Below are 26,438 nucleotides of genomic sequence, written 5' to 3' on the forward strand. Positions count from 1 at the left end.
TGGCTGCCACATGGTTGGGGTGAGTGTTCCATCCTGCTCTGCTGTGGGACAAGAGGGCCTAGTGGGAGTTGTAGTTATGGCTTCCCACCCACAAACACCCCTCCCTGTTAAGATGGTTACCTACCTGTAAGTCTGAAGAGAGCAATGCAATGGTTGCCACATGCTTGGGGGGTGAGTGCTCCATCCTGCTCTTCTGTGGGATAAGAGGGCCTGGTAGGAGTTGTAGTGCTGGCTTCCTACCACCCACAAACACCCCTCCCTGTTAAGATGGCTACCTACCTGTTAGGTGAAGGTGAGCAATAGAATGGCTGCCACATGGTTGGGGTGAGTGCTCCATCCTGCTCTGCTGTGGGACAAGTGGGCCTGGTGGGAGTTGTAGTGCTAACGTCCCACCCACAAATACCCCTCCCGGTTAAGATAGCTACCTACCTGTACGTTTAAAGAGAGCAATGCAATGGCTGCCACATGGTTGGGGGGTGAGTGGTCCATTGTTCTCTGCTGTGGGACAAGAGGGCCTGGTGGGAGTTGTAGTGCTGGCTTCCCACCCAAAACCACCCCTCCCTGTTTAGATGACTACCTACCTGTTAGGTGAAGGTGAGCAATAGAATGACTGCCACATGGTTGGGGTGAGTGCTCCATCCTGCTCAGCTGTGGGACAAGAGGGCCTGGTGGGAGTTGTAGTGCTGGCTGCCTGTACACATGCCCCACTGGGAATGTTGCTAGCTACCTTTGGGGTGATTCAGAGGGAGTAAATGTTAGATCTGTGAGACATGTGTTGGGAAGAGTAAGTTGCACATAAGTGCACTTGAGCCTAGGATGTGTAGCAAGACAGTACATAGCAGTGTAATTGTAGACATAATTTGTAACTTACCAGCCTCTACTCCCCCGGCTATTCCTGTGAGACTCTCTGGATGCAGTATGGCAAGCACCTTCTCCTCCCATTCGGTGAATGTTAGTGGTGGAATGGGAGGGCCACCGGCAGTCCACTGAGCCAGCTCATGGTTCTTGTTGGCACGCTCTTTCACCCTGGTCTTGAGGTCATGCTACCTCTTCCGGATGTCACGCAGGGTGCGCGGGGTGGTCCCTACTGCATTGACGTTGTTGACTATCCTTTCCAACATTTGATTTTTTGTGGCTACTGGTGTCTGTTGGACCATGCTTGCAAACAAATGTGGTTCTGCTCTGATTACCTCATCTACCATCACTGACAACTCATTGTCAGTGAATTTGGGCATCTTCTTCTGTGACATGGTGTGTGATGTGCAAATGTGGGTAAAGTGCAGTTGTGAAGATGGTGGTGGTGATGTGTGTGGTGTGTGTGGTTGTGATGGTGTGATGTGTGCTGATTTGCTTCTCCTTTGTGCTGTGGGGATGGGCGCTTCAGTTGTGGAGTTGTGCAGAGGATTCTGGGCAGGGAAGGGGCTGGTTTTATACTCAGCTATGTAGGTGGGTCAAAAAGGAGTATTCATGTCAGGTATGTTGTGTGGGTCGACCTGGGATTTGTATTTTTTAGTTGCCATGGGGATTTGTAATTGGGGTGTGTTATGTGTTTTTTGAGGCTCCGCCATTCATCAATTGTTGCGATTGCGGAAGCAACTGATCGTTCCGCTGTCACCGCCATCGTATCCTAATTTCACGTGCGCTCAATCTGCTGGTCAAACGGTGGTTATGGGTCTTTCCGCAGCAAATCCGACCTCCGCAAATGGATTTTTCTGTTGTTTCATCATAATCTGACCGCCGGTTTTCCCGCAGTGCCTGCAGACGGTTAATTTTAGTTACCACGGCGGTTGTAATGCTTTTCCCACCGCCATTCTAATCCACCCCTAAGTAATATTGATTTATTTTAGTTTCATCTTAGGTGTGGGTTGCTAGGTTTGTAGGTGTATAGCATGGGAAGTTTAAGTAATAATTAATTATACTCATTGATACATATTAATATTTTCATTGATTTATTAATTATTCCTTGTTGATTAATTATATAATTGATTATACCTATGTAAATTGTCTTATACTTATTTATTTTAGTTATATTTTAGGTGTTGATTGCTATGTTTGTAGGGGTATGGGGAGGGAAATGAATTGCAGTAATAATGAACTAAATTATTTTAATTGATAATTATTCAATTATACATTTATTATATACATTTTTAATTGTTTTTATATATATTTGTTTAATGTTACTTAATATTGTTTATATTAACATTTAATTTTTTTATACATTAAGAAGGGTATACAAATATGTAGCCTGTTTGTAGTGTAGTACTTTCTTTACTTGCTCAGACTGTAGTGGGAATACTAAATGTAATCCCTTGAAGTCCAATGCTTTGCCTACTCCTGCACAGACTGGAGTTGGAATAGTAAATCTTACCCCTCCGAAGTCCAAAGCTTTCCCTACTGTTGCACAGCTCAGAGTGGGAATAGTAAATTTAATCCTTCCGAAGTCCAATGCTTTCCTTATTCTTGCACAGACTGAAGTGGAAATAGTAAATCGTTCCCACTACAAAATTCAATCATTTGTTTACTGTAGCAAAGATTGGAGTGAGAATAGTATATCAAACCCCCCCAAAGCCCAACACATTTCTCACTGTTGCATAGACTGAAATGGGAATAGAAAATGTAACCTCTCTGAAGTCCAACACGTTCCCTACTGTTGCACAGACTAGAGTGTGAATAGTAAATCTTATCCCTCCAAAGTCCAACACTTTTCTTACTGTTGCACAGATTGGAGTGCGATTAGTAATTATAACCTCTCCAAAGTCCAATATTTTCCCTTTTGTAGTATATATTGGAGTTAGAATATTAAACCTTACCCCTCTGAAGTCAAATGCTTTCCCTACAGCTGTCAAGACTGGAGTGGGAATGGTACATTTAACCCCTCCAAAGTCCTAAGCTTCCTTACTGGTGTACTGACTGCAGTGGTAATAATGCATTAAACCCCTCTGAAGTCCTACACTTTCCCTACTGTTTATAGAATTTTTAGTACATGTGTTTTGGGGATTTTGAATTTGTAATATTTGATTTATAGTCTAAATTAAATAACATATTTTTGTTATTGGATGGTTTATATTTTTCATGGTTTTAACACGTATGTATTATATATTGTTAGATCTTTGATCTTTGGTGTGTTTTTCCCCAGTCTTTTTTGCTTTTGATCTCCTGTTTTTGACAGTGAGATGCATTTTGTTTCTGGTATTAGAACTCTGGGCACTTAACTAGTGCTGAGCAAGTGCAAGGGATCCCTGTGTACATTGTGATTATGATTAATGATCCATGACTGGTATATTTGATTTACTGGTAAGTCCCTAGCAAAGTGCACTGTGTGTGCCCAGGGCCTGTAATTCAAATACAACTAGTGGGCATGCAGTATTGATTGTGCAACCCACATGAGTAGCCCTACAAACCTGTCTCAGGCCTGCCATTGCAGTGTCTTTGAGTGCAGTTTTAAACTGCCATGTCGACCTGGCAAGTGCACCCACTTGCCAGGCCCAAACCTTCCCCTTTTCTACATGTAAGGCACCCCTAAGGTAGGCCCAAGGTAGCCCCAGGTACAGGGTGCAGTATATGTGAAAGGTAGGACATGTGTTGGTGTTATTTACATGTCCGTATAGTGAAATGCTGCCAAATTGGTTTTATCATTGGAGCTGCCTTGTAGCATCTTACAAGTGTAACTTTGAATTGGGAAGGATAAGAGATTTGGGGTTTGGTCTCCCTGAACTCAAACATACAAAATACATCCTTTAGTGAATTTGGTTTCTAAATTATGTGTTTGAAAATGCCACTTTTAGAATATGGGAATTGTTTTGCTTTACCATTCTGTGTCTCTGCCTGCCTGTGGAATTCACGTCTGGGTTAGACTGACAGTTGGGCTGTTTGTGCATTCACTCTAGACAGTCACACAATGGGAACTGAGGTGTTCCCTTCATATACTGATGGCCCAACCAGGCTGATGGGTCTACCTGAGCTAGAGTGGTTCAAGGAGTTGTCTCTAACACCTGAATAGGGTTGTGCCTGTCCTCACAAAAACCTGTCTCCACTCCCCTGTAGAGTGTCTGGAGACAGGTTAGGGCCAGGCAGGGCCTTGTGTACTACAAATACTATCCTTTTAAGTTTGCCTACTTCAAAGGCAGAAAGGGGTATAAGTACTTGATCTTTGACCACACATTTATAGAACACTTCTGGACTAAGAGGAGATTCTGCCAAGAAGAAGAGATGGAGAAGCTGTAGGAGGGGATCTTCCACTCTGCTTGTTGCTGTGTTGTACTGGCCTACTGCTTGCTCTCGCTGTTTCTGTCTTGGAGAGTGAAAGGACTCAGCTTTGTTTTCATCATCCTGCTTGACAAGGTTCTCCAAAGCCTTGTGTGTGCTTGCCTCCTGTTAAGGAGTCTCTGGGCCATCTACAGCCCCTGAACTCCTCAACTGAGAGTTCTGACCTGCCAAGTGGTGCCAATGCCAGTTCAGTGCCTTTGGTGGTGGCCTCTGGTGAAAGAAGAGCAGAAAATTGACACACTGAACTTCAGAGCCTGTTTTTTCCACTGCAGTCTCGCCGTTCGGTTGAAAACCAAAGCATTGCCGCGGTGAGGCCGAAGAATCGATGCAGCGCCTGTCATGTGGTTCCAAGATCCCACAGCCCAAGTCCCAAGCAACGTGTCTCCGATGTCCGAGACACCCACTTCAACTCCGCCAGAGGCTCTGCTGTGAAGCTGAAGTTTTGACGCATCACGTGCATCACTGATGGGAAATCGACGCAGCGCCTGTTTCGCCCCTGCTGCATTGACCCAGCATGACCAGATTTTTCATGCATCACACCTGTGTGGCAAGTCTTCATCGATGGTGCCCAGCAGTAAGGAACCAAGGCTGAGTGTCCAAAATGCAATGCATCACCTTACCTTGCAGAAGGGAACTGACTAGGGGTGGGCGGAATTTGCGGAATTAACCTTCGCAAATTATCGCGAGAATGTTTAAAATTATCGCAAACAAGCAGAAATATCGCGAAGATGCGGAAGTTTTTTTCCGGCATGTTCGCGCGATTTTCTGCATGGTTGCGGGTCGCCAACTTACCCATGTGGCTGCTTGCGGGCGCGGCCATCTTGTTTTGAGTTGTTCTCGCGGTGCATGATCGCGAGAAGAAAGACGTGATCGCGCGACGCATGACGTCACTGCGGGCGCGAACTGTCGCGAGACAGCGCAAATGGCTAAAAACAATACAACATCTCATGGAGAACGCGACCGGATCAAGAAAACTTGTCGGCGAACGCAGGGATTCAGGTAAGGCGATCGCGCGCGCGCGAGAATGTATCATTTTACAGCGCGAGCAAGAAACAAATTATCGCCAAGCTGCGGAAACCGGAATTTTTGACATTTTCGCGCTCTCCGCGGAACGCAAAAATGTCAAAATATCGCAATTTCCGCGAACGGAACGAAATTTTTGCCCAGGCCTAGAACTGACGCATCACCTCCCCTGACAGCAAGGAATTGATGCATCACCTCCTATGCATCGCAGCAAGGAATCAATGCATTGCCTCCTCTGGCAATAAAAAATAACCTCCCTTGAGCGTAGAGAATTGAAGCATCATTTTGTTTTTAGCCTCTCATCTCCCCGTGCCTGTTTTTATCTTGTAACTTTGACGCATCCCAGGGGGGGCGCTGGCGAGCGCACAGCAAGATGGCCGCACTGTAGTGCAGCTCTGCCAGTTGAGAGCACATTACCTGAAAAAAATCCTTCATTCTGCTAAAATCACGGGATTTAAATAATCGGCAGCTGCTGGTAGTGAGAAGGGTTGACAGCCACAAAACAAAGCAGGCACGGCTACGGGAAGCCACGAAATGCTGTAAGACGAGGTCACGCCAGGAGGCCAAGCCAATTAAGATGGCGGCATCTGTGACAGAGCAGCGGTGCCTTTTGTGATTTGGCCCTGAAGGGAAAGTGGTGCTACCAGGTTGCTGGCAGCGCCCAGATTGGCGACACAGTGGCCAGACAGAAGAGGCCAAATAATGAGGCGGGGAGCTGGTGGGCCCTCATGTGTTGGGATAAGAGCGGCAGGCAAAGGAGGCTGGGTTGTATAGCCCGGAGCAGCAGGGCGGAAAGAAACTGGCCCAGACGAGACCCCCGGGGCCGGCGGGCATGCACAGGAGATGGAACAGAGAACGGTAGTGACCTGTGTAGGTGACACACCGGTCCCTCCCAGAGAGCGAGCCGGTGCTGAGTGCCGAGCGGAGGGCATACAGGCCTCAGGGAGAACCACCGGGAGCAGCAAGCGGTAACTTCCTGAATTGCTGCGATTGGTTGCAGCTGCCTTGGTGAGAGACCAGTAGTTGGCAGCTGACTGTGGTGAGCCGGCCGCACCCTGAGCTCCGAGACCCCAGATGGGTCGTGGACATCGTGAAGGCAGAGCAGAAGCCATATCAGACCGTGGAGAAAATCCTCAAGCTGGGGGGTGGCTTCGGCCCTGATTGCAGAGGACAACATAGAGGAGGAACTCAGACAGTGCACTGAGGAAGTCATTGGGAGCAGCCAGAAGCGATACAGAGACAAAAATAAAAATAATAACACAACTTACAATTAAAACATACAATATATCTATATGTAAGCGAGCTGCAGCAATACAGTGCGGCGCAAAACAAAAAGGCCCAGGAGAAGCAGCTAGAAAGCACCCGTAAACTGCCTACTGGGGGATGGAACAGATGTGGAAACTGCAGGGTGGTATACTGACTGCGAAACAGTGAGTGGGCACGGGGGAAGCGGTGCCCTCACTGAAGCACATTGCTGACAATGCAGCAGAATCTGCAATCCATTGACGGGAAAATTGACCGACTGAACTTGCGTTTGGACCACCTGACCAACAAGCTGGAACAGCATGCGACCATACTCACAGAAACTGAGCACAGTATCTCCACCGCCGAAGACAGCATCCATACACTACAGAACAAAAATCTAAATATGGAAAAAGTATTTGAGATTATTAAGGCAAAAGACGAACATTTAGAAGCTAGGTCGCGGCGAAATACCTTGCGTATAGCAGGAATACCAGCAACTACCAACACTGGGAACATGGAACTGTTTGTAGATAAAATGCTCACTGAGATTTTTGGCACTGAAGAAATGTCTAGTGTCTTGGTGTTTGAGAGAGCACACCGCTCATTGGCTCCTTGCCCCCCACCTGGGATTGCACCGAGACCGATCATCACCTAACTACTCAACTACAGTGACCGGGACATGGCCCTTAGACTTCCACGAGCCAAGGAGGAAATAAACTATCAAGGGAGCCTAATATTGTTTTTACCAGACTTCACGGCGATGGTACAGGTGGCGCGGAAAGAATGTCTACCTGTCAAAAAGAAACTACAAGCCACAACAATAACATATGCCATGCTGTATCCCGCTAGGTTCTAATTTGAACACCAAGGCAAATCCAAGATACTCCAGAACCCCAAGGCTGCAATGGATTATGTTAACAAGTTATGCCCCCAGAAAAATGGTCGTCAAGGAGAAGCAGCAACTAACTTGGAAGCCTAGAAAAGACCTGAGCAGTGGCTGGTTGCTGGCTCCCCTCGCTTGCCCCTGGGCGGACCAAGAGTGGAAGGAATCGAACTGAAAAGCCGTAACTGCTCAAATGACTGATGGACACTGGTGAGAAGCCTGCAAGACAATGGTTTATAGATTTTATGCAAATTTGTTAATGTACAGTGTGGCTGATAAGTTGATAGGTTTGGGACCCTTCCCCTCCGCGAAAGTACCAGTAGGTGGAACCCCCCGCATAAGACACTCCCGGATTGCCCAACTTGCCTTGGCACTGTCGAAAACATTTCTCATTTTCTTTTTGTCTGCCCAGCTTACGCGCCTCCAAGAACGAAATGGCTCAGGCCCGTCTGCCTGCAGCTAGGGACAAGGGACTGTTCTGCTGCCCTGAGAATCCTCAAATCGACAACAAACACTACTGTAATTTGCGGGATGGCCAAATTTTTAGGTTGGGCATGGCTGATCAGGCAGAGGTTAATTAGTTCCAGCTAATTTTTCATTTTATATCAAAGCTGGTAAGTTTAATACTTTTTTAAATATTTATTGTGTATTAGACAACTAGATCCTTTTATGACATGCTTTTAAAATGTATTTTTTTTATGTAATTGTGTTTTATATATTACTGTGCTTTTATGACATCACATGTCGAAATAAAGCATTGATTGATTGATTGATTGATTGATTGATAAGTTGCAATACAAAATTTCAAGAACGTGGGAGGGGGAGTTCCACTACGTGCAACTTCTGCTCCGCAGCTGAACGGCAGAAACTCTAATCACTAGGGTGGCACAAATGCTCTAAACCACCCCTCCCTACAGCAGGGAGAACTGTGCATCCAACGGTCCCCACATGGGTGAACCCCACAATGTTATGAGAGAAATACTAGTTACACAACTATTGATTGATGTTGGGTGCTCTGTGGAAGTCTTTAGCGTATTTGGGATGCTGAAGTGGGTGGGAAGCTGACTTTGTTGATCTATGTTTTGTTGCAGTTCTACAGGGCATACAAGAGAGGAGAAGGCCCTAGGACAGACTGCACATAGCAAAACACTCACTGTTTATAAAGAGAAAGGATGAATAGAAATAGAGAATCCCGCACTATAAAACTACTAACCTGGAATGTGCGAGGTCTGAATAACCCTTGAAAAACACATCAGTTATTAGCATATCTGGACAGATATAATGTGCAAATAGCCTTACTCCAGGAGACGCACTTAACAAAAATCACAGCAAGGTCAGTGGGAGCAAAGTGAGCTGGGGCCAGATTGGCATCATCGTATTCTGCATACTCGAGGAGAATGTTGCTACTGGTCAAGAAGGGAGTCTCATTCACTGTCACTCAAGAACACACAGATGATCAGGATGGATATGCTATTTTGCAGGGTTCATTGGCTGGGACACTAGTCACCCTGGTGAACATATACGTTTCTAACACGGACAACCCCTTCTTCTGCACTAACATTTGGAACCTGCTCAGAGACCTACCCAGGTCAGGAATACTTTGGGGGAGAGACTTAAGTGTTACACTGGACATGACGGTCAACTGAACATCACAACCACCAGGGTCGAGCAAATAAGGGACAAAAGCACTAAAGGATGGGATGGTAGACTTCAATATGGTGGATGTATGGAGGGTGCATAACCCTGAGGAAAGGGAGGGCACATTTATCGGTACATTTCATGTTGTCCTGACTTGATTACTCGTTGACAACCAGTACAACTAGCAACTGGGTGACGGACATAAAGCATCTTGCAAGGACACTGTTGGATCACAGGCCACTTAAACAGGTGATTGAGATCCCCACACATCTTCCCCCCCATTCACATGGAGGTTTAGGAGGTCAACCATACTAGACCCAAGACCCAAGGGGACAGTCTGACAGGTCATCAATGAATATTTTGATATAAATCAGAACTATGTATCGGAAACAGGAACTCTATGGGAAGCCTTTAAGGCTACGATAAGGGGAGCCTTTATAAGCACTACTGCAGGGATACTAAAAGATATTCGACCACAGAATACCAAATTAGAAACAAGAATCCACCAGTAAGAAAGGGAATATGAAAGCAGGCCCAATAATACCACCCTGGCAACAATTAGAGATCACATATCCAAATTTCAGGACCTGGCTGAAAGGGAACTAAATACCTTTTTGGCAGATGCGTTGATAGTACTTATTGGGGAGGGTGGAAGGCCTGGGTGGACATTGGCGGTCAAACTGAGACCAAGCGGAAGCCCTACACAGGTGAGAAAAATAGTAGATGAAAATGGAGTGGGGCACTAAGATACACCAGGAATCCTACAGGAATTTGCACATTTATATGAAGATCTGTATGCCACATGTACATACTTAAAAGATATCGCCCTGGCATTGCTTTCACCGGGACAATCAGAATACCTGTCACAACTTATAGAGCTGGAGGATGTAAGGAAGGCTATAGGGTCCCTACCCAATGGGAAACCCCTGTGTCTGGATGGACTAACTGCTGAATTTTATAAAGAATATGTGGATATCGTGCCCCTCATCACCATGCAATGTACATGGAGGCGTACAATAAACAAATTCTGACCCCAACCCTACGTGATGCCCTTATAGCCACCTTCCTTAAGTCAGATAAACATTAGGAGCGCTGCGACTTCTACGGACCCCTGTCGCTCATTAACGAAGATGCGAACATTTTAGCAAAGATCTTCGCCAACAGATTGCAACCACTAATGACGAATGTCATGCTGCCAGGCCAGTCCGGATTTATTCCAAAGTGATCAACTGCTCAGAACTTGTGCACGATATTTGCGCTTCAACACCAGTAGTCAAGAGGAGTTGAGCTAACGGCTAGGGCGGTCGTCCTTGAATCTGGGGAACTGGGTTCGAGTCTCAGCAACAAAGCTGAACATCCTGTGATTCGTGGTACATCACTTAATCTCCCCGTGCCTAACAAAAAATGAATGTGTCCTCATGTAACGCAACTGGTGCTATGTAAAGCGATCTGATACCCGATACCTTTGGGTCAAGTTCGCGCTATATAAAGCTCGTAAAATAAAAAAATATATATATATTTGACCCCGGAAATAGAGGCGGTGGCAGTACTGTTGGATGCTGCCAAGGCGTTCGATTTGATTTAATGGGAATGCCTTTTCCCGATCCTGAAGCGCATGAATTTCCCAGATGGGTTAGTATGGTGGATTAAATTATTATATACAGATTCCAATGGTAAGGGTCAGTGTAAACGAGCATACATTGCCAATACTGTGCATACATAGAGGCACCAGACAGGGATGCCCCCACTCGCCGCTCCTTTTTAGGTCTCGCCTATGCAGCGCGCATGCGCTAATGCGCTGCATGCGCTGCATAGGAAAAAGACCTTTAGCCATCGGTTCCCTTTTTTGACCAAAAACGTGCACGCGTTGCATTGCTTTCAATAGCAACGCGTGCACGTTTGGTGATTCCCTTGCGGGAGCGAGCAGCAGAGCCGTATGTTATCAATTATCGCGCCTTGCTGCTCGCTCTTGCAAGGGAATCGCACAGGCCCCCTCCTCTCTCCCCTCCCCCTGCTGCCACGCGAGGGGCGCGCGCTTGTGCTTGTTTTCTTTGATGTCGTCTGTTGCTCTTCCTCTTGCTTCACTGCTGCCAGTTATGTCCCTCGCTTTTTCGTTCGACTCGTGAAATGGATATTAGTGCGTGGGCTTTGTTAGTAGAGTTGACATTGCTGTGCTTGCCGAAATGTTTTATTGCTGGTATATTGTTGTAATAAATCCACGCGGGCAGTAGACATCAGCCCGAGCCTTAGTCTTTATTCAAAGCGGGTCCGCTAGGTGGTGCTGCTTTGAGTCACCAGATAGTTCCTGAGCGTGTCGCGACCTGACAGGGCCACGCGCTGCGCCCTTCTGATTCGTTAGAGGCGTGTTATGGAAATTTGTAGCAGGTAACCCCGTTGGGCATCCTTGACTACATCCTTGACTACCTTTTTCTCTCCAACCCTGGCTGACAATTCCACGGTGGTTGGTTTTCGTTTTCTCGGCCTCCCGGCCGTTGTTTCATTTCCCACCTAGTCCTTGTGCCCCATAAGAGTTTCACTGGGCGAATTTATTATACATTTTTTGCTCAGTTCCTCCCTAACATGGAATCTTATAGGGACCATGGTGATATTGCAAATCTTGTATTAGATAAGGAATGGTCTCCTCAACCTTGCTTTCTCGCAAGCCGTTTCTAGGCACTTGCTCCCCTGCAGGAAGAAGTTGACAAGTTGTTGCACAAGGTATCTTAGGTTTCTGGCAACTACTATGCAGCAGGGGCAGTGCCCAGGGGATGTTGCGCCTGACGCAATCTATACCGGAGGCAGTGGAGCGAAGCACGGGCAGTTTAAAGCCGGCAACCACCAGCAGGATGCTGATTGGCGTTTCAGTGTTTCCCGCTGCAGCTTCCTGCCGTCGGTTCATTCAACTGTTTCTTCTGGGTCGCTGCACAGTGCATCAGCGTCTTTGGCAGTCTCTCATTGGGTCTTCCTTTAAAGCTGTATTATTTTGATGTTCCGGAATTACTTGTTGTGTCTACTCCTGCTCAGCTTCTGAAATTCCTGCAAAAAAGAAAACAAAGACCAACGCACATGTTCAAAGAATAACAAGTATTGGCATAGCCAATAGGTCTCGCCTTTGGGAACTTATAAGTGTTTAGCCATGCAACAGTTGATGTTGTTGCACGATATTGTGCTGCATAACTAAATACTTATAAGGCCCAAAGGCGAGACCTATTGGCTATGCCTATGCTTGTTACAATAGCGTTGGAACCACTGCCATGCATTGTACGCCACATGCAGCGGCGGCGCTCAGATTTCGTCAGCAACCAATAGAAGTGCCATTATACTCAGATGATATGGTCCTGTACATCAGGAATCCGTCCACAGATCAGCAGCCGCTTCTGAGGGAGTATATCCGATTTGAGCAGTATGCACGTGTCAGAGTTTACTGGGAAAAGTTGTATGTAGTCCTGCTGACAACGTGTACCCAGCCCCAACAATTAGATTACCCATTTAAGTGATGTAAAAATTCAGCTAAATATCTAAGGGGGTGGATCCATCATGAGCCAGAGTGTGATTAGTGAAATCTATTGCCCGTCCATGGGAAGACTGGAGGAACAAGTGGAAAAGTGGATAAGAATGCCATTTTCCTCCGCAGATATAGTGGCCATAATGAAGATGGTAACACTACCTCTATCTTTTCAGCAACATTCTCATTAAATTAATGCAGACCCTTTTAAAAAATCTGCAGACACAACTGATACGTCTGACATGGGCAGGAAACAGTGGCGTAGCTAGAGCTTGTGGCGCCCGGGGCTATCCCTCAGATTGCCGCCCCTAGAGAGGGGGGGGCGGTGCTGGGGAAAAAGGACAGTGAGCACTTGAAAGAGGTCCGAGAGACACGTAGAATTGCCGCTGATCGTTACCTCGATCATGCAATTTACATGCACATACATGACGCGGTCCAAGGCTACACAGTTGAATAGACCGGTGACTGGCAGTACAAAAGAGAACACACAGACTGCATGATCCATCTGGGGACTCGCATGTGCCATCCATCAGAGAGCTGCGTGAACAATTACCTGGTAATCCCCTCAGCACAATGCAAACATGCACATACATGACACTGTTCAGGGATCCATCATCTACAGCTGACATTAAATGACCATACATCATGGTCCCCCCATTAAAGCAGTGGGGACCTGCACAAACGTGATGTGCTCTGGGGACCCAAAACCAACGTAACAGTGTCAAAGCCTGTGATTCTTTATCTTTCAATAACAGTAAATTAATTGTTCACAGGGAATGACTCACTCTGTGCCCTTAGAACTAAACGCAGCACAAAGGGGTCAGTCAGCTCCACCTTGCCAACACAGACCGGATACAAAGCCCACTCTGGTGGCCCATAGGCAACAACCAGGGGTCGCGCCCTGTCATTTACTTCTAAGCAGCCGCAACCAACTCCCTGGGAATTAAAAAACGTGTGCTCCTGGGACCCAAAAACAGCTTGTAATAGTGCATCTCTCCTTCATAGCAGCCTCAGAACACACTTGGTGCACAGCCTGCCCGGGGGCCCAAAGCTAAAAAACAGGGAGGGGCCACACATTATCATCACAATCCTTAAACACAGCTGTAGGGGCCATGGGAACATGTTCAACTCTATCCAAGGCCCGGGACAAACTGCTCCGGCGCTGCGGCACTCCTTGAATATTCAGAAGAAACATTACATTTTTCTTTGATTTTGTTTTCACATTACTTTCATGGTAACCAACAGTGTTAAAAGTCTACAAGAACAGTAAAATGATAATAATGTGTCAAGTACGGAATGGCAAGGCTTGCACAAGTCCCAGCTTGTCATTCTTTCATACACCTTGACTTCTATGACCAAAAGAAATTGTCAGAGCCACGGGTCGACTAATCCCTCGCCTTGGATAAAAATACACTCCAAAGTCCAAAAGGTTGTGTGGATTAATTTTGCATTAACTACTGCTCAGGATGATAGCCATTCGGTTCCTACTCAGGGTTTTAGCCTGTCTGTTACATTAGTAGATGTGCCAGTAAAAGTCTAGGTAAGTTTCTATTTGTGAATCACCAGGACTCGGACTGAAACAACCATGCAGCCACTGAAAGACCCCAACCAGGGCACAATTTCGGGGTGCACAGCGTCCACACATTATTTTCCCAGGGTGAACGCCGTCCACCCTGCCAAGAAGTTGGCCCCACAGAAATATGCTGAACTTGTCCCGGTGTCATTTTCAGACTCCTAGAAATGTTCAGCAGCACCTGCACATTGACTGCTTTTCATTCCCAGCAGCAACGTGCAGGCAGCGAGTTTTTTTTTTCTTATTTATCTCCAGCTGGACCAAAGATAAAGGGCAAGTTAAGGGGCCATTAGGCCTCCTTTTGATCGAGTGGCCTGGAACTTCACACTTAAATGTAAATACAACGGAGGGAAACAAAAGCACACAGCTGGTTATCTCTTCACAGGTACTTAAGAGAGGCATGCTTTTGACTTTGTTAGGCCCCTTTATGTAAGTGCATGAACTGTAAGTGTCTCAGATGTGTTGTTCGGTCCCAGTATTTACACACAATTTAAATAGCGCTATTTTGCTATCTTTTATAACGCTACACATCCCAATGCAGTGTCAGAGCGATTTACATAACATACAAATTGAAAAAAAATCATGCAAGCGTGTAAATCAGTGTACACGATGTGTTGCATGAGTCAGTGAGGGTGAAAAGTTGTAGCAGTCACATATCCTAAATAGCTCACTGTGCTATATTAAAAGGCTTACTATTTATGAACTGCAAGTAACGAAAAGGATCGGTGTTCTAAGAAGTAACCTTTCCTAGCTACATTTAAAAAAATCTGTCATCTGCATATTACATGATGTGCTTTGCAGGCACGTTAACCTTCTATATACTATTCTAGCCTACAACAAGTCAGGACTATTGGCTTTGTCAATGGTTATTAGTTGCATAAGATAAATAAGCTGCAACTATGGCTTGTTACATATAATATTGAAAAAGCTTCCACTTAAAGCCCTGGTGACAATACCACAATATTGCTGCTCTTGCATTTCAAAAAGACAGCAGCAGGGCACAATGGGGCTTCAAGCCACTGTGAGACATTAGGATGATCATGAAAAACGCTCATTTTCCAGCTCACAATGGCCTAGGGTGGGCAAGGGCAATCCTTGGGTGGGCCTGGCCCACTCTCTAGCACCAGGCCTGGTCGTAGGTATGATGTTACTTCGTGTATCACATAGCTGGATGCAATGACAGAAACAGCTAAATACAAGTCAGGCGGCACACTATGCTAAACACAGATTTTTAGGGTAAGTGTTTTAAAGCCACGCCCTTAATTAAAGCGGCCATCCCCCTTTGAGAGACACCCCACCCCCAGTTTTTTCATCCCACTTAAAGCCCTGTTGGCAGCTATGCTGCCACTCTGCCACTCACTAAATATCCCCAAAACTCTTCTCTTACCTCACTCGTGACTCGCTCCAGGGTCTCTATGGCAGGCAGGGGAGAGGATGGTTCGAACTTCGTTCACTTAGCAGCCAGACCAGTCTCCAGAGCCATCAAATTGTCCAGATATCAGCACTGCCACTGACTGCCCCCAGGCAAGAATGAGCGCGAGAGAGCGTAGTGTGAAGCGCGTGACGCGTCACTGTTACGTCGTTCTCATCGCGAGGGCAGGGCTGGCCAAAATAAATCATGTTTTTTAATGTCGCCCAGGGCCGTCATTGGTAGAGCTCGCGCGCTACAAGATTGATTGACGGCCCTGGAGGCTGGTCAGTGCTGAGTGCGCGCAGCGCGCACTTTCAAACTGGGCTGCGCGCGTGGCGCTAGTGGCCGGTTGTGGCCGCGGCGGCCTTTATAATTTATTTGGTGACACAGTGTCCCAAAATAAATTATAAAGGCTGCCGCAACGTGCCACCAGTGCCGCGCAGCTGCCCCCAAAGTTGTGCCGCCTGGAGCGGAACGCCACCACCGCCCCCCCCCTAGCTATGCCAGTGGCAGGAAAACAACCCAGAATTGCCTGGCAGGTGCTGGTACTGGCGTATGAACGGGGTGGATTTGGCTCGCCGGTTCTTTATTTGTATTATTTATGCATGCAAGCGCAATATGTGCTCTACTGGTATCAACCTCCAGCTTTTACACCTCATCTAGCAGTAGAGGCAGAAAGGATGCATCCCATACCACTGCAAAATATTCTCCCCAAACTTGCAGCAAGACCCCATGTACCGAGGTGGGCACAATTCACTGCACATAGCAGCATGGCATGCACTAGGTGCAAAAACACACAAATTACTGTTGCATGCACCTGCACTCCCCTTGCGGCATCACCCGGCCCTCTTGGTATCACAAGAGGAGGGGGGTCTATCAACCCTTAAACAGGTGGGCATGACAAAAATGGAGGACATGAACTTGAACGGCGATTCTTAGAAATTGAAGACTTGGCTTTCATCAGCAATAAGACACCGGTATTTCTTTCTATACATCACCACCTCTGGACAGCTATTAGGGTCCCATACCCTACATTCCCTTTGGAACTCCCCTTCTCTTTATGCACTACAGATACAACTGACCAGCCCAACCCGCAAATACATGGTCACCAAATTGTATAATGCTATACAGGCGGCCAGCTCAATGCACTCTGACACTGCACTCCGGAAATGGAAAGCGCAGCTAGGCACACCCATGACATGGGAGGAATGGGTATCCTGCTGCACTCTCATGGGACTGTTGACCCCCAATTGCAGTTTAAGACTCATACATTTTAAATACCTGCAGCAAATGTACTACACACCTTCTAGACTGTGCAGATATGGGCTGCGTGAAGAGGCACAGTGCCAGCGGCGTGGGGAAATGAACACAGACTTCATACACCTAGCATGGAGATGTGCAGCTATTCAGAGATTCTGACAGAGGGTGGTAGGAGAAGTGGGTTTGATGATGGGAAACTCAGTAGACTGTACGATCCAGGTATGCTTGCTGGGACTGCTCACGAAGCTGAAATCTCTAGAATGCTGGTTTGTGGCGGTGGCGCTTCTGCTGGCTAACTGACAGGTGGCAATACACTTGGGCCAGCGTAATGTCCTAAAATACCAGCGGTGGTGGCAAGACATGGTAAACTGTACAGATACACTAACAATGTATGCAGAAGAACTACCTGTGCATCACGGCCAATGGACCTACGGTGCCCCCTAGCTGCATACTTGCTGGAACACCCTGGGGCCTTTCTAGACACATAATGGTGGGATGACTGTACAAATGATGTAGGGAGTGAGATGTATCACCAATTTCTATGTTGTTACAATTATGTGTACAGGACCGAGGGACTGATGATGTGAATGCTGAGAGCTTTATTGTTACTTTTTACTGTCCTGTTTGCTGAAATAATAAAATCAATAAAAAAAATAAAAAATTTTTTTTTTTAACTTTGACGCATCCCAGGTACTTTGCACTGAAAAGTGACGCATTCATAGTGTTCTATAACCTGAACTGTTTGAACCTTCTAAAAGTGATATCTTGGCTTGAGTATGATGGATTCTTGTTGTTTTGGTCTTGTATTATTCAGATAAAGATTGGTTATTTTTCTAAACCAGTGTGGCCTCCATTTGTAGTGTTTTCACTGTGTTACCGTGTGTTTATGCACAAATGCTTTACACATTGCCTCTGAGATAAGCCTGACTGCTCATGCCAAAGCTACCAAGGGAGTGAGCAGGGGTTATCTTGGGTGTGTAACTTAATTACCCTGACTAGAATAAGGGTCCCTACTTGGACAGGGTGCAAGCCACTACGAACTAGAGACCCCCATTTCTAACACTGGCGGTCAGCAGTGAGTGTAGGACTTGTGTTTGCACTTGACATATAGTGATGGGTGTACACTCCTACCAGATTGCAGACTATTACACAACCAGATACTGTTTTTTAATTTTGCCTTCCTGAGTTTTGGTACTTTTTGAGTTTGTGCTACAAGCATGTCTCAGTAGTGAGAATTATCGGTTGCCCCTTCAGATTTAATTTTTGAGGAGGGCAGGTTGGAGTTCTACAATGTTCAGCAACTTAAGCAAATCTGCAGGGAATGCAAGGTTCATTTCAAAGGTGTCACCAAAAAGGAGGAGATTCAGAAGGTGCTGAGGGCCTGGGAAGCCGCCAGGATTGCCAGGGGGTAATCAGAAGATCCTGTTGAGGAGATGGAGGAGCACATCTTGCATGAGGATGTGCTGTTGGTTCATGAGCTGCCTGGGGTAAGATGTCCCCTGGGGCAAGAAGTAGTCACTCATCTAAAGGCCTGTCCCCAGAGGAGCTGAAGGACAGGCATGAGGCCAGGGGTCATGAGTTGGAAATGGAACCACTCAAAACAGATGGGTAGCTCCAGCTGAAGCTGGCCAGGCTCAAAATAATACTTTGGCTCAAGAATTGAATGTAAGGGAGCTGGATTTGAAGTCCAAATTAAGCATGGATGGTGGCAGTGTTAATTCAGTCCAGTTGGAGCAAAAGGTGCACATACCTAAGAGCTTGACACAGGATTACAGCCAGGATAAAGACATACATCTGTGGTTTAGGAGTTATGAGGCAGCCTTACACAGGCACCAGGTCCCTGAGAGAGATTGGAGGGTGGGTCTGTTGAGGCATTTTTCAGCAGAGGGACAGAGTACTTTGTTGGCACTAAGGTTGGACATGGTTGGAGTTTTGCAGAGTGCTGGGTGGTTTGATGTAGGACAGTAGGGTCAACGATTTTGAAGGATTTTATAAGTTGATCTCATGGGAGCACTTACTTATCTGGTTGTGTTTTTTAGAGCTGAGCCAACACCCCGACAGTAAGCTTACTGACCCCAGGAAGCTTGCTATGGAGACAGACCACTGGCTCAGCACCAGGGTCCAAAAGGGGTTGTTTGGAGTTGTATGGGGACACTCCACCAAACCTCTCCCGATCAGAAGAGTGGGGGAGCATGGGTAAATAGCAGGAGTTGTCTACAGGGCCCCAGAGTAGTTCCCAGGGTAAACATTCCAGTCCACTAAGTGATAAGAAACTATGGAACTCTTCAGGGAAGGCTGGAGTGAGGAGTCCCAGGAAATGTTATGCTTGTGATCAAGGGGTCACATGAGAGGAAATCCCAAATGTACCAAGTAGGGGCAGCCTACTGGGAGTCACTGGTGATGGCTAGTGTAGCTCTTGGAGAGGAGTTGGTCCCAGGAGAGTATGGTGACCCAGCTGAGATGACCATTGTTACACTAAGGGACTGTGAGATGGTCCAGAGAAAACTAATGCCTGGTAACACAAAAAAGTACAGTTTGTAGGTGACCATCAATGGACATATGGTAGAGGCTCTGATAGACACAGGAGCCAGTGAGACTAATGTCAGGAGTCACCTGGCGTCTGAAGAGCAAATAGTCCCTGATGTACTTCACCAAGTTGCGGCAGTAGACAACAGTGAGTGCTTCAGTAAAGTGTCTCAGGTTTCCTTTGAGATTGAGAAGGTCTCAGGTTCTTTGTGAGTAGCTGCGAGCCCATCCATGTCTGAGGATTGTCTGCTGGGGAACAACCTGGAACATTCTGCCTGGAAGGAGGAAGAGCTCAGATCGCACTTGGAGATGTTGGAGTTGCCAGAGTGGGCCTTAGTGACCACATGGTCCATGGCAGCCCAGGATAATCAAGAGGACCTGGAGCCTGAAACAGTGGCCCAGGTGTCTGCTGGGAAGAGGAAGGGCTGGGAGGGAGCGCAGGAAACCAACCACAGAAATTCCTGCGGACTGGGAGGAGGCTGAACCTGAGGAAGAAGCCCCCGTACCTACAGGGGAAGAGGTAGCTGAATTGGGAGACTTGCCTGAGCTGACCCATTGGCAGCAAGAAGGAGTCCAAATGGGGAAGAGTTTTGTGTGGAGCAGAAGACATGCCCTACTCTTGTGGGTCTTAGGCAGCAGCATGTGGACAAGGTAGCTGGCAAAGAGGCCAGGTCAAATCTGATCTACAGGGAGAATGGTCTTCTCTAGAGTGAGCCTAAGGTTGTTGAGCCTAGGACAGCCTGTGTGCTGGTGGTAGCCCTGTGCTTCAGGAGCATTCTACTGGGTCTCGCTCATGACGTGCTTTTTGGCAGGACATTTGGCGTAGGCCAAGACCTTTGCCACCCACTTTTACTGGCCCCAAATGTGAAGGCAGTCTGATGCATTTTCAGATCTTGTCAAACTTGCCAGGCAAGTGGCAAGAGTAGGGGGAAGTGTAAGGCTCCCCTCTAAACATTCCCTGCTGTGAGCACCATTTTGAGCAGGAGGGCATCGACATTGTGGAGCCACTGGATCTCAATACAGCCACAGGCAACCGGTTTATCCTGGTCTTGGTGGACCATGCCACCCGATACCTGTAAGCTATCCCTCCCAGGACAGTGACTGCACCTGTAGTGACACAGGCACTCATGAGGATCTTTAACCATGCCGGTTTCCCCAAGGAGGTGGTATCTGACCGGGGTACCAACTTCATGTCACTGTACATGATAACAATGTGGAAGGAGTGCAGGGTGAGTTACAAATTCACAACTCCTTACCACCTGCCAAGTAATCTGTTGGTTGAAAGATTCAACTGTACCCAGAAAGGGAGGATTGGGGGTCTTTCAGAATCCATGAAGTGTAAGTGGGATGGCCTCTTACCATGCCTTCTCTTTGCCTACAGGAAGGTACCATGAAAAGGGGGTGGCTTTAGCCCCTTTGAGCTGTTGTACGGAACCCTGTGAGAAGACCTCTTAGGTTGGTCAAGCAGGGCTGGGGGGAACCTCCCAGGAAGCCCCAAGTATGTATTTAGCTACATGCTGGCCTTCTGAAACCTTCAGCCTGCTTCAGTAACCTCACTCAGGCAAACCTATAAGCAAGCTAGGAGGGCATGAAACTTTGGTATGACCAGAATACCACTCTGGTTGAGTTTCAAACTGGACAGAAAGTGTAGTTGATGGAGCCAGTAAAGCCCCATGCTCTACAAGTCAAGTTGCAGACCCCTATGCGGTGAAGGCACACAAGTGTGATATCACCTAACTGGTGGACTTGCAGACTCCTAGGAACCCCTTGAGGGTCCTGCACATGAACTGCCTCAAACCTAATTTTGAGAGGTCTGAGTTAACTATGCTCTTGGCTACTGATGATGGAGTGGAAGAGGAGAATGAACAACTCCCCAACTTCCTGTCTGCCAAGGAACAAGATGGGTCAGTGGAAGGCATGGTCCTCTCCCCTACACTGACCCTTGAGCAGCAGAGGGACTGTAACAAGTTGCTGGGGTTGTTTGCCACTCTGTTCTCACTCATCACAGGTATCACCCTTTGGTGCATGCACGATATTGACACTGGGGATGCCCATACTTTCAGTTGCTGCCTTGGCAGGGGGGACCACAAGACCTGGCCTGCCATGCGGTTCCCTGCCGCCACTGCCGCCGTCACTGTTGCACACCAGGAGGCACTTGAAAAGTGGCAAAGGGCTCCCACAGCACTGGACGCCTGTACTTTCAGTTGCTGCCTTGGCTGGGGGGACCACAAGGCCCAGCCTGCCATGCGGCTCTCCTGCTGCCACAGGCACTGTTGAGCGCCAGGAGATGCTTGAAAAGTGGTGAAAGGCCCCTGCAGCGTGACACACCTATACTTTCAGTTGCTGCTTTGGCTGGGAGACCACAAGACCCGGCCTGCCACGCGGTTCCCTGCCGCTACTGCCGCAGTCACTGTTGCGTGCCAGGTGGCACTTTAAAAGTGGTGAGTGGCTCCCGCAGCGGGGGAACCATGGGGGCCGCGCCCGGGCTGTGCCCAGGCTAAGGGTGGGCCCCGTCCTTGCCTGTCATTGCCAGGAAGAGCCGGGGAAGGCCACCCCCCTTGGTTTTTGAGTTAGCACACTGGGACTTAACAGACTGTTTGCCTGCTAAAGATTTAAACTGTGATTGCTGGACATTGTCCCTCCACCCTCTTCTCTTTTTATTCATTCTTGAGCTAGCATCTGGTGAGTCTTTTCTCTTAGCAAGTGCATACCGTAATATTCGACAATTGTTTTTAGAATAAGTTGTATTTAATTTTAACATTTATCCTACATTGTTGTTATCAGGATGGGGAAAAGCAAGACCAACACTAGTGAGGGGGCAGAAAGATAGCTAGGTCTGGTTTGAAAGGTACTAAAGCTAGCAAAACTAAAGTTGTCCGTAGAGCTATAGCTAACAATTGCATCCTAGATTGCATTGATGATGTGCTGATAGAGTGTCAAGGTATACGGGATCCCGACTCTAACCTACCCACTCCAGAAAATCTACCTACCTCAGTCAAGATTCCACCCCCTAGCCTAAATGTCTAACAAATTCCTTCTATTTTTACTAAACGTACCACAAGGAGTTCAAAGGACGAGGTCTCTACCCATAGCAACTCGATGCAATCTATAGTTCCTCACAATGAAGTTAATGAAGGGAGTTTTTACCCCTCACTAGCAGAGGTAGAGCCTCACCCAATTTTAAGGAATAATGTTGACTCTGTTAGTACTGCTAACACTCGTAATATTAACATCCCCCTGGATGATAGATTCCTACCACTGCAGGATCTATCACATAACTTCCTGGAAAGGGTATCATAAGTAGATATGGTATCCCCTTTGTCAAATTCAGTCGACACCCAGAGAGCAAAAAGATTGAACCAAGGAAAGGGTAGAGGGTGGTCTAGTAAAGTCCACTCTATTTGAGCTGGATGCAATAACTTAGCGCTGAAGTCATTTCCCTTAAATCACGTATTCTCGTGCTTACGGATCAACTTAAACTCCTTCTGGATAGAAATTCGTCAATAAAACGTACCCCTGGTCCATTAGATGGTACTACAATGAATACTACCATACATCAGAGTAGTACAGGTGCCTTCAAACCCACAAACAACATAGTCCCTCTATTGTCCATCTCTACTTGCTTCCCTGTTAAACCCCCCACTTTGGAGACACAAGGATTAGTGGGCAGAAATTTGAGTAGAAATGATTTATCTCTAGTTGGTAACTAGCGTTACCTAAGTAACAGGCGTGAGCCGGCTCATGGTCCCACTAAGAGTATCTCCATGATAAATGTGGCCAAAATCCAGTCGGATGCCAAATACGAAGATAACAACTCCTTAATAAATAAATCGATCCATTGGATACGGAAGGTTAGGGGGTGTAGATCAGTCATTAGAGATTACATTCTATGGGCAAAAAGGATAACCCACCGCTTTTCGGATTCTATCAAATTGCACTTGAGGAATTAAAACTTCGTAAACAATTTAATGGCTTTTGAGGCAAGGACATGTTTGCCCTCTTCCTCCAGAATCCAGTTGATATACAATCCCAAAGGTACACCACAGCTTCAAGCCAGTAATAGGCATGACACTTTGTTGGATCCATACTCAACTTTAGCCAATTTTGACTGACTGGCATTCCCAGCATCATCAAGCTATTCGACATCCCATCTTCCAGACACAATTGCTCATTTAGCCCCCAACGACAAGTCTCAGGAAGTCCTATTGCTAGTTGATGCACACCAGTCTACAAGTTCCAAGGCTTTTGTCCCTACACAGCCTATGAACAGCAATCTCTGGGCAAGTTGACGAGACGCGCAATTGATGAACATCACCCTGCTATCCTTGACCCAGGAGGTGTAACCACCAAAACTACATATACTATCTTGGAACGTGGCTAGATTAAGACACAACGTAGCACTCCCTCATTGGTTACAATATATTTAACTCTTTGACATCTGCATACTACAGGAAACCTGGGCCACAGCACCTGTTTTTATTCCTGGATACATCACTATGTTTTGCCCAGAAGTCACCAATAGACCAGTACAGCCGGTTGGAGGGCTTCTGATATGGATCAATGTTTCACGAAAGAAATTAAGACCAATAGTCCCGATATTCTTGTGGTACACCTCAAGGCCAGGAATGGCAAGTCTGTGGCCTTATTCGACGTTTATACTCATGGCACCAAAGCAGGTTGTAACTCTCCAACACTTCAAGCGCTGGAAGATTGCCTAGAGAAAAGAGAGTCTCCTTCTGCTGTAATAATAGCTGGGGATTTTAATGTTTCCTTTAAGCCACTCTATGCTGAAGACCTAGGCAGCACAGACCAGATAGATTAGCTGTGGTCTGTTCTCACGCTTGACCAACCTCCAATCAAAAAATGGACGGGACCAGTTCTGCAGCTCCAAGCAATAACTCTCAAATATGGGTTAAGGGCAGCAAATGGATGCATCAAGTCCAATAGGTTAGGGGCAAATAAGTTCAACAGAACTGTAAACATAAGTCGCATTGACTACTTACAGATTGATGTAAGATTATGGTCTGGAGTGTTGGACATGTCAGTTGGGGCAACCACAGATAGCGACCACAATACGCTTGAGCTTGCTGTCATCACCTTGGACAAGACATTGTAGCCCATCCAGCAGCATACTATCAACTAAGATGATCTGACCCACAAACGATAATAGGAGAATGAAGTGGGCACATGTAGCAATAGATACTTCTAAATGTGATGCAATAAAGCAATTATTACTTGCCAGTACTGTAAATTTCCATAATTTGAATGAGCAACGGGAGGAGCTCCTAAGGGTAACAGTCAGACATACATCCCTCTTTAAGCAGATATCTTCCTTACTCATAATACCAAGTCGGATTCAACGCAAAAGGCTGCTTACCCGTCCACAATCTTCTTGGTTTAGTTAAGATTGCAAGAAACTACGGGCAGTCCTAGCTGCTGCAGTTAGAACAAATAATGTCTTAGAAATAAGTGAGGCCAGGAAGACCTACAAGTCAGCCCAGGCAAAAGCGAGTGGAGACTGGGCTGAAAATCGTTGGCTAAAAATTTGTGATGAAAGACTCTCAACAATTCTGGTTGTTGGTCATGAGGGGAGAGGCTGACAGACCAAGGCCGCCTACTAATAACATTTCTGTAGCCGCCTGGGTTGACCATTTCTCTGCTGTTTACACTGGGCCAGCAGAGTTGGCCATTGAAGGCCTTCTTATGAATACTTTGGCACTCGGTCCAGTGAGCTGTTTTCAATAACTAAAAGCGTAACATCCATAGCTAGGAACAAAGCCTCTGGCGTGCCTGGAGATGTCTTCCTTAATGATATCGCCAACTGGTCCGAATACATCTGGGTACTTGCCAATGGAATCGCCGCCGGCGCACCAATACCTCCATCATGGAAGGGAGCAGAGTTAATCCCGGTTTTCAAAAAGGGCGATCAAGCGCTGCCTTCTAATTACAGGCCGGTTAGCTTAATCAATGGTGTTCAGAAGATCTTTGCCACTGCCCTTCTGTCTAAGATCAGAGATTGGATGGAGGAAGATAACATCTTATCCCCATTTCAAGCTGGGTTCAGGAGGAAAGTGAGCACCAATGACCGAGTTTTTAGATTTGCTTTAGTGGCTTGGAAAACAGTGAACATGAAACAAGTATGTATATTGCTTTTATCGATCTAAAGTCGGCCTTCGACCTTCTCCCAAGATCCAAACTATGGCAGGTACTGCTGGAACTAGGGTTACCATCGGAGCTTCTTTCGCTGGTTGTTCGGTTGCATGAGGATACCTGAGCAAGTGTTCATCGGGTGGATCAAGGGCAACTGACTGAACCAATTAAAGTTGTTAGGGAGGTTATCAAGGATGTGTCTTGGCTCCCACCCTGTTCTCCCTTTTTATAAACGGGGTTGTTAAGCATTTGGAGGAAATCCCTGTTGATGCTACCACACTAGGTCTTCAACTCCTCCTTGACCGCTTTGTGGCCTTCTGTAATCAGAGAGGACTGGAGGTTAATACCTTGAAAACTAAGCTACTGACAATGCACAAATCGTTTAAAGGAAAACTGATGCTGGGAGGGACTCCTTTAGAGAAAGTGTCCACTTTTGATTATTTGTGGGTGACTCTTTCGGAGTCAATGGCATGGAAGAACCACATTTTCAAAAGGAATCTACAGCAGAAGAAAATCGCTGGGGCACTCATGGTCTCTCAATGAAGGCCAGTAGCAGCCCCACTCCAGATATACAATCAGAAGGTAGTAACATCCACCCTGTACGGGGCTGAAATCTGGGGTTTTGACAAACTTGAGGGCCTTCTACACACAGAAAATAAGTTTTTAAGATCTCTATGCTCTCTTTCCCATAGTACTTACTCCACCTTGTCCTCTGAGATTAGATATGGGTTGATCCACTATAGTGGATAAAGCGAGGCTTCACCCCCTTATCTTTCGGTTATGACTTAAACAAACACCTGAGCTTAGTCATTATGCTATAGCCTTTGAAGATCTTTACAAATTTGATTGCTTTAAACAAATAGGCTGGTTTACCAAAGTGAAGCCAACGCTCTCTGCCATATGCTGGGGTACCTTGTGGGATCTCTCTGATCATCAAGAGATGGCTCCACATACCCTA

Source organism: Triturus cristatus, chromosome 11 (genome assembly GCF_964204655.1).
Source record: "Triturus cristatus chromosome 11, aTriCri1.1, whole genome shotgun sequence".
Taxonomy (NCBI): domain Eukaryota; kingdom Metazoa; phylum Chordata; class Amphibia; order Caudata; family Salamandridae; genus Triturus; species Triturus cristatus.